At 38.6% G+C, this 16,183-nt stretch overlaps 1 long non-coding RNA gene across 1 annotated transcript in view; it reads right to left on the minus strand.

Annotated features, from left to right (window-relative positions):
* Positions 1-5,882: 5,882 nt before the first annotated feature.
* LOC105491474 (uncharacterized) overlaps positions 5,883-16,183 on the minus strand; it is a 312,693-nt gene continuing 302,392 nt past the window's right edge. The window contains exon 4 of the long non-coding RNA XR_011616523.1: positions 5,883-6,181. This is a non-coding gene — a long non-coding RNA (uncharacterized lncRNA). The remainder of the gene's footprint in view (positions 6,182-16,183) is intronic.

Genomic DNA, 16,183 nt, shown 5'->3' on the forward strand with positions numbered 1-16,183 from the left:
TCTGTATAACTATAGATGATTATTACATTCATTGTTTATTTATGATGTAGTAGATATTTAAGGAGCGGCTATGACACGGTAGATGCAGTTCTAAGTGTGGCAGTGAATAAAACCAAGCAAACCACTTTCTTGTGCTGCTTATAATATAATGGCAGAGGACCTATGAGAAACAAATATACATGTTACTTGGTTTAAACTCCTTTGGAGAAAACTAAATAGGATAAGGGGATACAGTGCTATGGAGGAGGGGCTATTTTGTATATGTTGGTCAAGGAAGGCTTCTCTGAAAAGACGATATTTGAGTAGAGGCCTGAAGGAAGCGGGCAAGCTGGCCAGGCAGGTAAGTGGGGACAAGCATTCAGGCAGAGAGGAACCAGATGCAAAGGCCCTGGGTGCTTTCATGCTACAAGGAACAACAGAAGCAAATGTGGCTTGAACGAAAGGAGGAAGGGGAAGGTAGTGGGAGAAGGGGTCAGAAAAGTGGCAGTTGGTGGTGGCGCAATCATGTGAGACTTGAAGACAATTTCCAGGACTCTGGTTTTTTTTACAGAAAGAGATACAAACTGCTGGAGGATTCTGAGCCAAGGTGTGGCATGGTCTTATCTTACAAAGGCCATTCTGGCTGCCGGGGGAAAGAGACTGGGAACAGGGTAAGCAAGTCAGAAACAAGTGAGAAATATCAGTAGCTTAGACTCGGGAAAAAAACAGCAAAATAATAAGAGATGGTTGGATTTTTAATAGTTCACAGATGAATCTGAAAGGATTTGCTTATAAATTAGAGAAGGCCTATGAAAAGAAAACTCAATCACGATTCCCAAGTTTGTGCACTGAGAAACTGATGATGAAGTCACCATTTACTAAGAGAAGAATGCAGAAGAAACTGATTTGGGGGTGGCATGGGAAGAAATCCAGAGTTCGGTTTGGGATGGATTAATTGTGAGATGTTTAGTCAAACAAGCTGATAAACATATGAGTTCCACATTCAGAGGGCTGAATGAAATAACGTACAGATTAAACGTAGTTGATAAAAGGTTCAAGAGTCAGTCCTGGGCATGTCACTATTTTGAGCTTGCAGGACGAGGAGGAACCAGAAAGGGAAAATGAAAAACGATGGCCAGTGAGGTAGGAAGAAAACTGAGTGTTGTCCCTCAAGCCAAGTATAGAAAGATGAAGGGAGTTTGTGTCAATTGTGGCTGATATAATAATACCTGCAATGAAAACTAATAAGTGACCATGGTATTTGGTAACACAGGTAACTGGGAGAGTAGTTTCAGTGGAGAGATCAGATTGAAAGGCTAATTGAAATTGGTACAAGAGAGAATAGAAAGGAGAGAAGTGAAGACATCAAGGAATTCTCCTGAAAAGGGAAACAGAGATATTGGGCAATAGTTTAAAGAAGTTATGGAATAAAGAGAGAGCTTTTGATAAGATAGGAGGTAGGACAGGGTCTTGCTGTGCCACCCAGGCTGGAGTGCAGTGATGCCATCATGTCTCACTGTGTACCTGGGATAGGCGTGAACCACCACACCCACCTACAATGTTTTTGAATAATAATGGGAATAATAAGTAAGTAGGGAAACTTGATAATGCAGGAAAGAGAGAAGATAGCAAAAGAGACGTCCTTGGTTAGGTGAGAGAGAGCCCAGGGCACATTGCAGAAGTGGGCCTTTGAAGCAATGTGAGTTCATTCATCCTAAGACAGGAAAAGACACAGCTTGTGGATATGAATGCAGAGACTTTGCTGTATGTGGTGATGGATGCAGGTGGAACTTCTGATATAGCTTCTATTTTCTCAGTGAATTAAGAGGAGTTATGTTCTCTTCCCAAGTTGCATAGCAATAAATCACAGAGCCCTCTGGATTCCAGATTCCAAAGTCTGTTCTTTCCACGACAGCACGATGGTCTAGCCTAGCCTCTATCAGGGTAAAAACTTAAAATTCATCTACATTTTAGACATCCACATTAAGTGTTAATATTCTTAAGAGAGGGCTCACCCTCCATTTAGCAAATCTTATATTGGAACTACTCTATTGGCCAGAAGCACATTGAACTTTTCCACATATACAATAGTAATCCCTTTGCTGATTTTCTTGTTTCCAAAGCCCAAAGTTAATAATAATAATATCCATGTCAAGATTACAAAATCAGTATTAGTAGTACAATTTTACAAATCAGTAAATTAAAGTTCAGCCAGACTAAGGAATTTGGTCATCTTTGTACCCTCCACTCCTGGCCTGGTTCACTGAGTTTTTGATGGATCACTTACCTTCCTCATACAACAGCTTAAATTATATGAATTTTTATTACCTAGCCAGCTTTCAGTTGCAACAAAGGGAAAACCCATCTAAAATGGTTTAAATTGCAATACTGCTATTTCAAGTTCAAGACAGGTTAATTCGATGGTTCAACACCATCCCAACGGGCTGTTTCACCAGCTCCACATTTTGCCACGCTAAATTTGTAACTTGTCCAAATAAAGTAGCCTGGCAGATGCAGCTGACACTCTTTGGAGGCTGAATCAAGGGAACATTTCTGTTTTGTGTCTCTTTAAAAAAATAAAAAAATAAAAAAATAAAAATAAAATAAAATAAAAGAAATAAGGGGTAATGGACTACCATCAATCTATTTTAGTTAGATAGAATGAGGTTTTATGGAAAAAAAAAAATCGAGGAAAACCTTCCCAGAATCTCTCCCTGATCCCAACTGTAGACTCAGCTAGATTTTGTACCTACATCCTTCTCCTCCTTTTTGTCTCTCTCTTCTCCCCTTTCTCTCTCTCTCTCTCTCTCTCTCTGAGATTCACTTTTTCCTGAATACCCCAGCAGCTAATGCTAATTAGGTAAAGCTTGATTCCTCATACAACAGCTTAAATTATCCCATAAAAAACTATATTTAAAAAATTGGAGTCCTGAGTATAGTTCGGGATGATGACCCTATACTACAGGATTTGTCTGGGGTCACCACTTGTTAAGGACTTTATTGATCTGGGTTGAAAATTAATTGTTTTATGAAGTCATTAAGAAATATATTTTATACTATTATGAATTTACTTATGAAAATTTAAATCAGTTTTGCAGAAGTTAAGGAATCCATCACCAGCCCTATAATTTACCTAATGATAATTCCACATCAGTAGGACAAAGTGTGACCTGTTAGAAGTCAAAGTCATGTCTCTCTTTTAAAAAACATGAAATAAAAATCTATTGAATGGGAACCATATCAGGTATTCTACTTATAAACCAAAGGTCTTAAAATAGCCTTCAGACTCTATCTGATGGGAAACCCCCTTGTTCTGCTACTTCTCTGACCTCACCTGCTATAACTGTGCCCACTTGCACCTGGCTTCAGCCACTCTAGTCTTGTTGGTGTTTCTTTCACAAGGGACATCATAGAGTCATGCTTCATGTCTTTGGTAATCACTGCTCCTTTGCCTGGGATTACTATCACTTTATTTTGATGCCTTTCTTGACCCACCATTTATGAAATAGCTACCCTGCCTCCTAACCTTTAAGACTTCCTTTTCCACTTCCTGGGTTATTTTTCCCCACAGCACCAGGCATATTATATATTTATTTGTAAATTTGTATTTGTCTTTTTCTCTCTACCATACAGTAAGCTCCAAGAGACACAGTATTTTTTTTCTATTTTATTCCTTGCTATAGTCCAATTACTCAGAACATTGGCTAGCATGTAGTAGGCAATCAGTGCTTCCAGAATAAACAAACATTGCAATCCCTGCATTCAAGAGGCTTCCAATTTATTGGAAAAGTAATGCAAACCCAACAACCAACAACCCAACCAACCCACACAATAGCCATCTGACCATCCACCAAATGGGTTTCATGGTACTAAGTAAGACACTTGACAACAACACCCAACAGAGTCAGAAAGTCTGAGATCCATGCCTAGATCCACTCACTAGGCCTGATGAGTTCAGAAATGTTTTTTTCTTTTTTTTTTTGACAGAGTTTTGCTTTGTCGTCCAGGCTGGAGTGCAGCAGTGAGATCTAGGCTTCACTGCAACCTTCGCCTCCTGTATTCAAGCAATTTTCCTGCCTCAGCCTCCCAAGTAGCTAGGATTACAGGCACACACCACCACACCCAGCTAATTTTTATATTTTTAGTACAGACGGATTTTTATATTTTTATATTTTTAGTACAGACCATGTTGGCCAGGCTGGTCTCGAACTCCCGACCTCAGGTGATCCACCCACCTTGGCCTCCCAAAGTGCTAAGAGTACAGGCCTGAACCACTGTGCTTGTATAGAGAATACTGGTAAATTATCTACTCCTCTATTTCTTCATCACTGAGATAGACTTAATACTATCTCAATTGATCATTTTGAGAGATTAGATAATCTACGGAAAACACGTTACACTGTGGCAGACATTTAAAGTGCTCATTTGACCCTTGAACAACATGGGGGTTTGAACTGTGAGAATCCAGTGAGACATGGATTTTCTTCTGTCTCTACCACCTCTGAGACAGCAAGATAACCTCCTCCTCGTAATCCTGTTCCTCCTCCTCAGCCTACTCAATGTGAACATAATGAGCACGAAGACCTTTATGATCATCCACTTCCACTAAGTGAATAGTAAATACATTTTATCTTCCTTCTGATTTTCTTAATAACATTTTCTTTTCTCTAGCTTGCTTTATTGTAAGAATATGGTATATAATACATAAAACATACAAAATATGTGTTAATTGACTTTATGTTACTGGTAAGGCTCTCAGTCAATAGTAGGCTATTAGCAGTTACATTTTGGGGAAGTCAAAAGTTATACATAGATTTTCAACTGGATGGGGATCGGCGCCCCAACCCTTGTGTTGTTCAAGGGTCTACTGTATATGTACAATTTTATTATATATAAAAAAGGGCGAGATTTGATAAAGGTGATTTGATAAAGGTGAGAGAAAGGCGAGATTTCATGAGGTCTGCCTGCGGTATTTAGGAAAACAAAGATGAGATGAGCCTGAAACCCATGTGCTCTGTGGAAACTTATTCATCATTGACAAAAGAGTGGGGGTTGTGAATGCTTTAGTTCCTTAAAACTGCTACCTATAGAGAGGCACACCATTGTTCTCCTTTGTCTCTAATCATCAGTCCGTATTAAAATTGAAGAGATTGGTGTCGTAACGAAATCAGTACCCGGATGCTAAAGTGCTAACAAGCTGGAAGTGCCTGATGAAATACCTGCTGACTTATTTCCCGCTACAATATCTCTCTTGTTTCACATGCTTTTGAGCAAAACCAGGGAAGTTCAAATATATAATTCAACTTAAATATCTTATATAATTAAGTATAACAGTTTTGTCATCCTATTTCATATGATTTCCCAAATACCAACGTTTCTACATAATTTTAATTTCTTTTGCTTTCAAATTAGAGACTATGATGCCTTCTTCTGCCTAATTGTACATGTATAATATATAAATTACTGACTATAATTTGCACAGAGTAGGTGCACAGAGAACATTAAGGTTCAAAACTACAAATTGACATGGCAATTTGTTTTTGCAAATAATATACAACTTGTGTCAAAGGAGGAAAAAATGCACACAGTATTTCACTAAATAACAATTATCTAGGAAATGTTGAGTTGTTATTATTCTGTATTAGTTCTACTTGCATTCATGTTAAATGAATAAAGCTGAATTAAAAGGTGACATTTGGGCTCTTTCCTAAAAAAATGTGATTTCTCAGTCTTTAAATACATTTCCTTGGCTCATGTTTTCATCTAGGCAACTCCACTACTTTAATGTTATTTAAAATTAAATTTGTTCTTTGGTTCGTTACAATGCTTAGCAAGTTAATAAGTTTATAAATCATAATTAACTACAACTTTCTGTTCGGTTGCCCTTCTGAATTGCTTTCTTTTTGACTTTTTTTTTTTTTGTTTTTTTCTTTTCCCTATGTAATTTGCTGCATGCATACTTTATTTTAAAGATGGGTAGACTTCATTTTTATGGTGATGGGTTTGGCTTAACTGGAAATGTGTAACCATGTCACGAGTGAAACACACGTGAATGTGCGAATGCACATGTTTGCACATGTGTGAAGATAAATGTGTACATAAATGCTTAACTGACTTCCAGGGAGCATCAGTTCTCCACCACTTGCTGGGTGCAATTCTTGAAACATGTTGATTCCAGTATTCCATCAGGGACTCCTTATTTCTGTACAATAAAGGGAAGTCAAATAAAGTATAATGAATTTTCAAACACTTCAGAAAAGCTTTAAAATGTTCAAAGAGAGAGCCAAAAAGCCTCACTCATTAGGATTCTACCTGGGGAATGTGGGTGAGCTTCATTAGAGTGTGGAACCACAGGGGGCAGAAAGGATTCTTGCAAATGCCTTTTTCTTCATTGTATCGTATCACACATCTTCCCTAGTGGCTTATTTAGAATGAACTGTGATTTTAGCAAGACAGGGTGCAGAGGTAAGTGGTAATAATTAAGGGAGCATAGGCTTAACTGTGAAATTCTTTCCCACCGCCCTGGCCAACTGCACCCTCACAAGCATTCCTGGTCACCTGTACGTCAATGTACACACGTGCTTATCCATGTTATTCTTAACCTAAGACATTTATATTTTCCTCCCAAACCTCTACCTTTTCCTCTCCTAGTTGTCACAGGTTTCTTTGTTGTCTTCTTTTCACTCTCATGCAAATATTGTAAGTTTTATACCAATGCCAAAAAATTTTAACAATTTTATATGTTGTCAAATGCGTGTAGTTGACTTCAGGCTGTCTTTGCTGTTCTCTTATATTTCTCACAAGCACTGTTTTCCCCTCTGTAAGATATGAGGACAGATGCCCCTTCTTCCCTCCAGCCTTTTCTCTAGTTGCTAAGTCTCAAATTCAGTTCTTGGTTGATTGAGCAGCCTGGTCTGGGGCATTTCCATAGCATGAGGTCATCCTCTATAGTGATCTCTTAATTGATGCCACTACAAATCCACAGCCTCCAGCATTCCCTTCGACCCTGCAGAGCTGAAGGTCACACATCTCCCACATCTGGATGACCAGGCCAGTTCAGTACCCAGAACAGCTCCTTCTGTGCCTACATTCACAGATAAAGACCTTTAAAATAAAATGTACTATGCTGACCCTTTTTGGCCCTGAAAGAACTCCACTAGATTTTACCTTCTCCCTTTGATCTTTGGTCTGGTAGAGTTGGTTTTTGCCCTAATAACTCCGCACGTAGATATTCATCTTCGAAACCCTTATCACCGAGAATTCACTCGAATACTCTAACTTTCCCACTCCACACTTTCCTTGTGATATAGAACCCCTTCTTGTCTGCATATTATAAAATACACCTGCAACTGAATCCCTGATGATACCAATTATAAAACTGGCTCAAAATATTTTTTGTGCAAAGTGGAAGCCATTCAACATTGTAGACCCAGGGAATCATCAGATAAATGGTGTTATAGATGAGTAGGAAATAACACAAACCCAACACTTACCTGTCTGGAAAATTATTTCTTCTGAAGTAGTCTATTATGCTAACACTGAGGTAGAGAGTACCTGCATTCCGATACTAACTCTCTCTCGAATCTTAAATAAATAATTTTAAATACATCTCACTTCATTGAAATTTAATTTTCACATTTTTAAAAGAAGGAAACTTTTTTTTTTTTAAATAGAATTTCTTAGCTCTTATGTGATATGGAGGACCTGCCATCTTCCATTGCCAAGGCATGGTGCAGGATAGGGAAGCATTCATCAGCATTTGTATAACCCACCACATCACATCTCAAGGTTGATGTGAGAGTTGGAGATAATGAAGTATAAAGTGCTTACAAACATAATAGATGTTCAATAGATTTTAGTTTTATCACACACAAACACATAATCTATTTGTATTAATAAAGCACATCATAAATTAAATGCCTACATAAAGTCATCATAGAACACATTAAATATCCATTTTTTACTATATTGATTTTTAAATAGCATTACAACTTTTTCTTCCCTCTAGAGACAGGATGGAGGAGGTAACTTCTTTGAAGCCTGTATTAGGTAGGTTACATTACGTTATGCTAAGAAAGTGCCCCCAAATCTCAATAGTTTGTGATAGCCAAGGATTATCATCATCCAGTTTACATGACTCTCGTGTGTTGGATGTGGCATGCATGCTATTTTTATGCTAGGACTCAAGCTGAGAGAGAAGTTTCTATTGGGAATATTGTCATGCTTATGGCTGAGGGTCCATGCACCTTGGGACTACACGATGGTGAAGTTTCTGCTGAAATGCGCTTATGTCCTTTCTGCTCATATTCCATTCCCTATGCAAGTCACTTGGTTAAACAAGAAGTCAGTAAGGCCAAAATATTTCACCCTTCCAAAGCAAACATAATAGATATTTGAGAGTCTCATTTCAAAGAAAGCAGACACCTTGAAGGATTAGAGAAGAGAATTAAAACCTGCACAAACATCTACTAGATGAAAAGCATTTGGCACCAAATACCAATATCCTGGTCCCTACTCGGTCATTAACTTGGTGTGTAATTTTTTTTTCTCTTTCTTTTTTTTTTTTTTTTTTTTTTTGAGATGGAGTTTTGCTTTTGTTGCCCAAGCTGGAGTGTAATGGTGCGATCTTGGTTCACTGCAACCTCTGCCTCCTGGGTTCAAGAGATTCTCCAGTCTCAGCCTCCTGAATATAGGCACATGCCACCACGCTTGGCTAATTTTTTGCATATTTAGTAGAAACGGGGCTTCACCATTTTAGCCAGACTGGTCTCGAACTCCTGACCTCAGAAGATCTGCCTGAGTTGGCCTCCCAGAGTGCTGGGATTACAGGCGTGAGCCCTCGCACTCGGCACTTGGTGTGTACTTTTAAGCAGTTTACTTAATCTTTTAACCTTAAATGATTGAGACCATTTTTATTTAACATAGAAATGCTACTAGTCTCCTTGTCTACTTTCTGGAATTGGTAAGGGAAGACACTAAGTAACAAAAGTGTCAAAGTGTTTTACAAATCAAACAAAACCTAAATAAACAAAAGTCCAGTGGGATCCAAGTATCAGATGCCACCAGATTTATTCACCTGACAGACCAGGGATTAGTCTAGACAGGTAGATGTGCTATGCTACAATCTGGCAATATCTGTAATATGGAGCAGAAAACAGGTACAGATTTGCTTCATTATTTGTACCTTGAAAGAGTTATAATTTACACTATTACTTTCAAAGAGATGTTCAAATATGGAGAAGGAATACTCTTAGATAAAAAGTCTGCTCTTTCTTGATCAGTCTTCAGACTTTGATGTGAACTGGACATATTATAACAGGGGTCTAATTATGAGGGCTTTTGTACTCTGCACACTGCACAATAATTCTTCTTTAAACAATGATGGTAACAAATCTTGAATAGCTATCAGTCCCCAAAATTTAATCTCTATATATTAGAATGATGGAGAACTATCACTTAAATATAAAAAGCTTCCCTACTCTCTTCTTGAATGGAATGCGAGACCGACGGCCAGGAGTCAGAACTCCTTCATTGGCGGCCTGTATTAGTTTGCAGATAAACTACCAAAAACGATACGTCGAATTACCATTAACTGTAGGGCTTAGAACAAGAGAAATTTATTGTGTCATAGTTTCAGAGAAGTCTGATCAAGATGTTAGCCAGGCCATGCTCCTTGTGAAGGCCTTAGGGAAGAACCTGCTCCAGGCATCTCTCCGAATTTCTGGTAGTTTCTTGGCTTATGGAAACTCAACTCCATTTTCTCATGGTGTTCTCCCTGTAAGTATTTCTGTCTCTGTGTCCCAATTTTTTTTAACTTTTATTTTAAGTTCAAGAGTACCCATGTTCAGGTTTGTTACATAGGTAAACTTGTGTCATGGGGGTTTGTTGTACAGATTATTTCATCACCCAGGGATTAAGCCCAGTACCCATTAGTTACTTTTCCTGATCCTCTCCCTCCTCCCACCCTCCAGTTGGCCCCAGTGTGTGTGGTTCTCCTCTATGTGTCCATGAGTTCTCATCATTTAGCTCTCTCCTACAAGTGAGAACATGCAGTATTTGGTTTTCTGTTTCTGTGTTAATTTCCTAAGACTAAAGGCCTCCAGTTCCATCCATGTCCTTGCAAATGACATGATCTCATTCTGTTTTTATGGTGGCATAGTATTCCATGGTATATATGTGCCACATTTTCTTCATCCAGTCTATCACTGATGGGCATGTAGGTTGATTCCATGTCTTTGCTATTGTGAATATTGCTGCAATGAACATGCATGTGCATGTGTTTTTATGATAGAACAATTTATATTCATTTGGGTTTATAGCCAGTAATGGGATTGCTGGGTTGAATGGTACTTTTTTCGTTAAGTCTTTGATGATTTGCCTTACTGTCTTCCACAACGGTTGAACTAATTTACCCTCTCACCAATAGCGTATAAGTGTTTCCTTTTCTCTACAACCTCGCCAGCATGTTACTTTTGACTTTTCAGTAATAGCCATTCTGATTGGTGTGAGATGGTATCTCATAGTTTTGATTTGCAGGTATCTAAGGATAGTAGTCATAGTGGATTAGGGCCCACCCTAATAACTTCATCTTAACCAGTTATATGTGCAATGACCTTATTTCCAAATAAGGCTGCATTCTCAGGTACTGGAAGTTAGGACTGCAACATATGAATTTCTGGGGATACAGTTCAACCCATAACAAGGCCTAACCTAACATACGGTGTTGTTTTAATTAAATTGTTTTGCTCTCTGTCCTTCAACAGTAGATCTTTAACTGGACACCTTTTCACCAGAAAATGTCAAAAGCACCCCTGTCTTCAAGATTCTAAGACCTTGAGATGCTAGACCCTAAATTAATTTTGTCAATAATAAAATTAACATACGGGACCAAAAATACATGACCTGCTTATTTCAGTATTGACAAGAGTTATTGTTCTCCCCCGGAAAGCCTTTGACCTAGGGGAAGAACTGTAAAATGACCAAGTTTAAGGAATCTTTCATGGTCATCTAAAGGAAACTTCCTTCCTATTGTGTTGTTGTTTTTTGTTTTTTTGTTTTTTTGTTTTTTTGATGGAGTCTTGCTCTGTCACCCAGTGCAGTGGTGCAATCTCAGCTCACTGAAACCTCTGCCTCCTGGGTTCAAGTGATTCTCCTGCCTCAGCCTCCTGAGTAGCTGAGATTACAAGCACGTGCTGCCACTCCCATCTAATTTTTGTATTTTTAGTAGAGACATGATTTCAAATGTTAGCCAGGCTGGTCTCGAACTCCTGACCTCAAGTGATCTGCCTGCCCTGACCTCCCAAAGTGTTGGATTACAGGTGTGAGCCACTGTGCCCGGCATCAAGTGGTTTTTCTTATCTTTGCATAAATGCTTCCAGTAGCAGGAAACTCCTCTAAGTCTGTCTTCTTCATGTTAGGGCACTTGGGCTGGTCAGACCTGCTTTCTGGTGTTGGGCTAGTTGCACTCACACATAGGTTCAAATTTAACCTTCTGTGACTAGGCTGAGCTGATACCATCTATTTACGGTCAATGTCAGTCCCCTTCCCTGCTCATGATCCTTATTTTGACACCCTCAGGATAACTGTTTGAAGCTATAGCTCCCAGAGAGAGGAAGACAGCTTGAATGTTCCTGGCTCCTGTTTTTTTAACTTCTAATTTAGGTTCAGGGATTCATGTGGAGGTTTGTTATACAGGTAAATTCATGTCATGGGGGTTTGTTGTACAGATTATTTCCTTAGGCAGATACTAAGCCTATTACTCAATAGTTATTTTTTCTGCTCCTTTCCCTCCTCCCACTCTTCACCCTCAAGTAGGCCCCAGTGTCTGCTGTTCATTTCTTTGTATCCATGAGTTCTCATAATTTAGCTCTTACTTGTAAGTGAGAACATGTGGTATTTGATTTTTTTTTTTCTTGCTGCATTAGTTTGCTAAGGATAATGGCTTCCAGTTCCATCCCTGTTCTGGCAAAAGACATGGTCTTGTTCTCTTTTTACAACTGCATAATATTCCATGGTGTATATGTACTACATTTACTTTATTCAGTCTACCATTGATGGGCATGTAGGTTGATTTTTGGCTCTTTTATTCTTCAGCATAAATTCCAGGTTCTTTAGCTCTTCATCTGAATCACACAAAAGCAAAAATCATGGCCCAAGCAATCCAGTGTTTGAACCACTCATTGAATCAACAGGAAACCAGAGTTAGAAATATCTATGAGATAAACATTAAGCTGTGCCACTTTTACCATAGCAGCTAAAGTGATTTAAAGAAAAAAAGACCTTTGTACTACATTTAAGACAGATTGTGTCATGCTTAGAAACAATTAATATGTATGGATACCTATCACATCATTATTCAAACCCACACATTCACAAAAAAAATAGAAAAATTCTTGTTAGAAATTTACATATATAAATTTGAAAAGTTCCGCCGGACATGGTGGCTCATGCCTGTAATCCCAGCACTTTGGGAGGCCAAGGCGGGTGGATCACGAGGTCAGGAGATCCAGACTATCCTAGTTAATATGGTGAAACCCCGTCTCTACTAAAAATACAAAAAAAAAATTAGCTGGGCATGGTGGCGGGCGCCTGTAGTCCCAGCTACTCGGGAGGTTGAGACAGGAGAATGGTGTGACCCTGGAAGGCAGAGCTTGCACTGAGCCGAGATCACACCCTGCACTCCAGCCTGGGCGACAGAGCAAGATTTTGTCTAAAAAAAAACAAAACGAAAAGTTCCTTTCTAAACTCTGCTATGATTTATACAACCACATTTTGATAATTTGAATTATGTATTAAACACATATTCTAAATATACTTGTCATTATAATATGCTCTACACAACAATGTGCCATATTTCTTGCTAAGAATTCATCATATATATATGGTACATTCAAATGTATCAAGAAATGTATTTACATTTATTTGTAAAAAAATTAATGAAGCATCTGTGAATAAGATTTTAATTTACTGTTACCTGAAACTTAAAAAAAAAAAACAACTTAAAACCTGATTTATAAATTTATCAAGATGCTAAAATTAGATTTTTTTCAGAATGGACGAGAAAAAAAATTAACATTTTTCTACTTTTTATTCCTAGCACAAAGCACAATTTACTAAAGACATCAATATAAATATGCCATTGCAGTGACCTACAAAATAAAAGCAGTCAGGATCCAGCCTAGACAACGTACCAGGAAAAATTGTGTGTGTGTTTGTGTGTTTGTGTGTGTGTGTGCGTGTGTATGTGTGCATTCTATGAAATTGACCATGATAGCTTCAAGAAAACACAGAGAGGTGAGACAAAAGAGAGATTAACAGAGAATAAAAACATAGAGTACAAAGAATGCTAATTGGAGTATTATTTAAAACACCATCTTCTAAAATCTCAATGAATCCTAATGAATCAGAGGATTTATTTGAGCCTAATAATGGCTAAATACTTAGAGATTAGCATACAAAAAAATTAAAGGGTCCATCTTCAGCTTAAAAGTCAGGAAATAAGAAGCATTGCATGTCAGGACAGTGGAGAACTTGAAAATGTGTTCTGATTTCACCAACATATTTAACTCTCTCCAAAGCTGAGTCTTTGTTTCATAGTCAAGTCATTAGATTCCACCCTTGGCAATATTTTCTCAGCTCCTAGCTCTGCATTCTGTTATTTATTTCCCTTTCTGCCACATAGAAATGGGGACTTAATAAAAGCATATTTTATTTCCAATCTGCTATTTCATGGTTCTTGCCCTGATAATCATTACTTTTCTTTATTGCAAAACAATTTCTTTCTTAAAAGACATGCATCTCGAATGACCATATTTATATGCTGGCTGTTCCCTAAACGATAGCAAATGTCCCTTTATCTTTACCAGTTCTCTGTGGGTTGGGGACCAAGGTGGATTGAGTGATTGATGGGCTTTATTGGTGAGGGAGGCCCCTAGCTTGACTCCCTTAGGCCAGAACTGAACAGCATAAGCAAAGTGGAGGGTTGATAAATTACTCAAATATTTTTGCCCAAGTTACCCTTGAAGCTCCACAACCCTAAACAGATCTGAGGAGAGAGGAAAAATACTGATGATTCCACAGAACCCAAATCAAGTTCATAGTCCCATTCCCCTCTGAAGCAGAATAAAGCCCTCCTTTGCCATCTCCCATGGAAAACGCTTGTGGTGAATATCAGGAAACTTGGGATCAAGTCTAGATTCTGCTATAAAACCCCCATAACATCACTTTGTACTTTAGTTTCCCCATGTGTAAAATGTGACTTCAGTTTTTCATTTGATCGCTGCCAAATTAATGACAATCATGTCAGCCTGCTTTCATGAATGAATGTATGTATAAGGGAAACGAGAACAGAAAGATTTAATAATCTGTCCTCAGGTCATATAGATAGCATGTGACTGAGCCAAAGTTCCAAACAATTTTGGGGGCCCCCAGTACATAATACTGTCTCTCTAGGGATTTTGACCGAGAAATGTTGCACCAAAAGGTTGGAAGTGAAAAGAGGAAGACTTCTGCCCGCCCACGTCATGAAATTCTCTTCTCTAAATTTTTGCTTTTGTATTATTCCTTGAACAATCCTTAATTCACGCGGTCTATGCACATAGTATAATAGTTTAACTTACGTTCAACTTCTTTTCCTTTTATTTGTCCTGGTGCACCCTTACCTGGTCATCCAGTGACATCTTACCTACATTATCACTGCTGTGTTCTTAAACTTTCCATCCAAGCAGATGGAACTTTCCTTCCACACAGATGGAACATAACCAGAGACAGCCAAAATACAAACAGAATCACATCTCAAGAATTGCCCATGGGAAGAAGATGGAAGTCACATCAGATCATCTTGGAATTACATTTCATTCCCCTATATTTTTTATTCCTATGGACGTAAACACGCAAATATAGGTTAGGAACCCCACTTAAGAGAAGCCTTGAGTTTTTATATATTTTTTCACATCTCTGGCCAAACCTTCTCCTGATCACCTTACCTTGTAATCAACCAGGAGTCTCTCTCCCTTTTTACAACATGCAATGAATCCCAAAGCAGGAAAAACAACCACAGAAATAACTATGAACTGTGATTCCTCTTATGTTCTGTCGGCAAGGCTAAAGTACAAAGCTCTATACCTTGCTTAGAGTTATAACAACAAGAAGGCCTAGAAAGCCTGGATCCCCGCTTTGAAAATTAAGACCTATCTACGTCAAGTACGTTATTACATCTAGTTAAGTATACTTCCCTGGCTGGGCACAGTGGCTCACGCCTGTAATCTCAACACTTTGGGAGGCTGAGGTGGCCAGATCACTTGAGGTCAGGGGTTCATGACCAGCCTGGCCAACATAGTGAAACCCTGTCTCTACTAACAATACAAAAATTAGCCAGGCGTGGTGGTGCACGCCTGTAATCCCAGCTACTCAGGAGGCCTAGGCAGGGGAATGGCTTGAACCTGGGAGGCGGAGGTTGCAGTAAGCCAAGATTGTGCCACTGCACTCCAGCCTGGGGGACAGAGCAAGACTCCATCTCAAACAAACAAACAAACAAACAAACAAACAAACAAAGAATACTTCCCTAATTAAAGAAAGTAATTCTGGCTCCTGTGATAACATTGAATTAGCAAGCTATCCAGCCTGTCAAACTTACTTCTTTCACTGAGTTGCAACTTTCCATGAGTAACCTTGCTCTGCCTCACACCCAGTGCCCTTAGAATTCTAAGAGTCATCTTACCTTTACTGTATCAGCATATAGCAAATATATTCAAAGATAAGGATAAATGGTGAGGGAAGGAGGAACTCGCACCCTCCTCCCCTCACTATTTATCTTTATTATTTTCCAAACAGCCTCAAGGAGCCTCAAGGAGCCACACACTTTATTTTAAGACCCTTACTTGACATATTGTTCTAGTCATCTTCAAGTTGCCATATTGTCACCAGAATGGTCTCCTTAAAAATATATCTGTAGAATGATGCTTACCAAAGTCTGAAAAGGGGTAGAGGGATGAAGAGAGGTAGGTTAATGAGTACAAACATAGAGTTAGATAAAAGCAATAAGTTCTAGTGTTTGATGGCACTGTAGGGTGACTCTAGTTAACAAAGTTATGTTACATATTTAAAAACAGCTAGACGTGAAGATTTAAAATGTTCCCAACACCAATAAATGATAAACATTCAAGGTGATAGATGTGCTAAACTTCCTGATTTGACCATTACACAT

This window comes from Macaca nemestrina, chromosome 18 (genome assembly GCF_043159975.1).
Source record: "Macaca nemestrina isolate mMacNem1 chromosome 18, mMacNem.hap1, whole genome shotgun sequence".
NCBI lineage: Eukaryota > Metazoa > Chordata > Mammalia > Primates > Cercopithecidae > Macaca > Macaca nemestrina.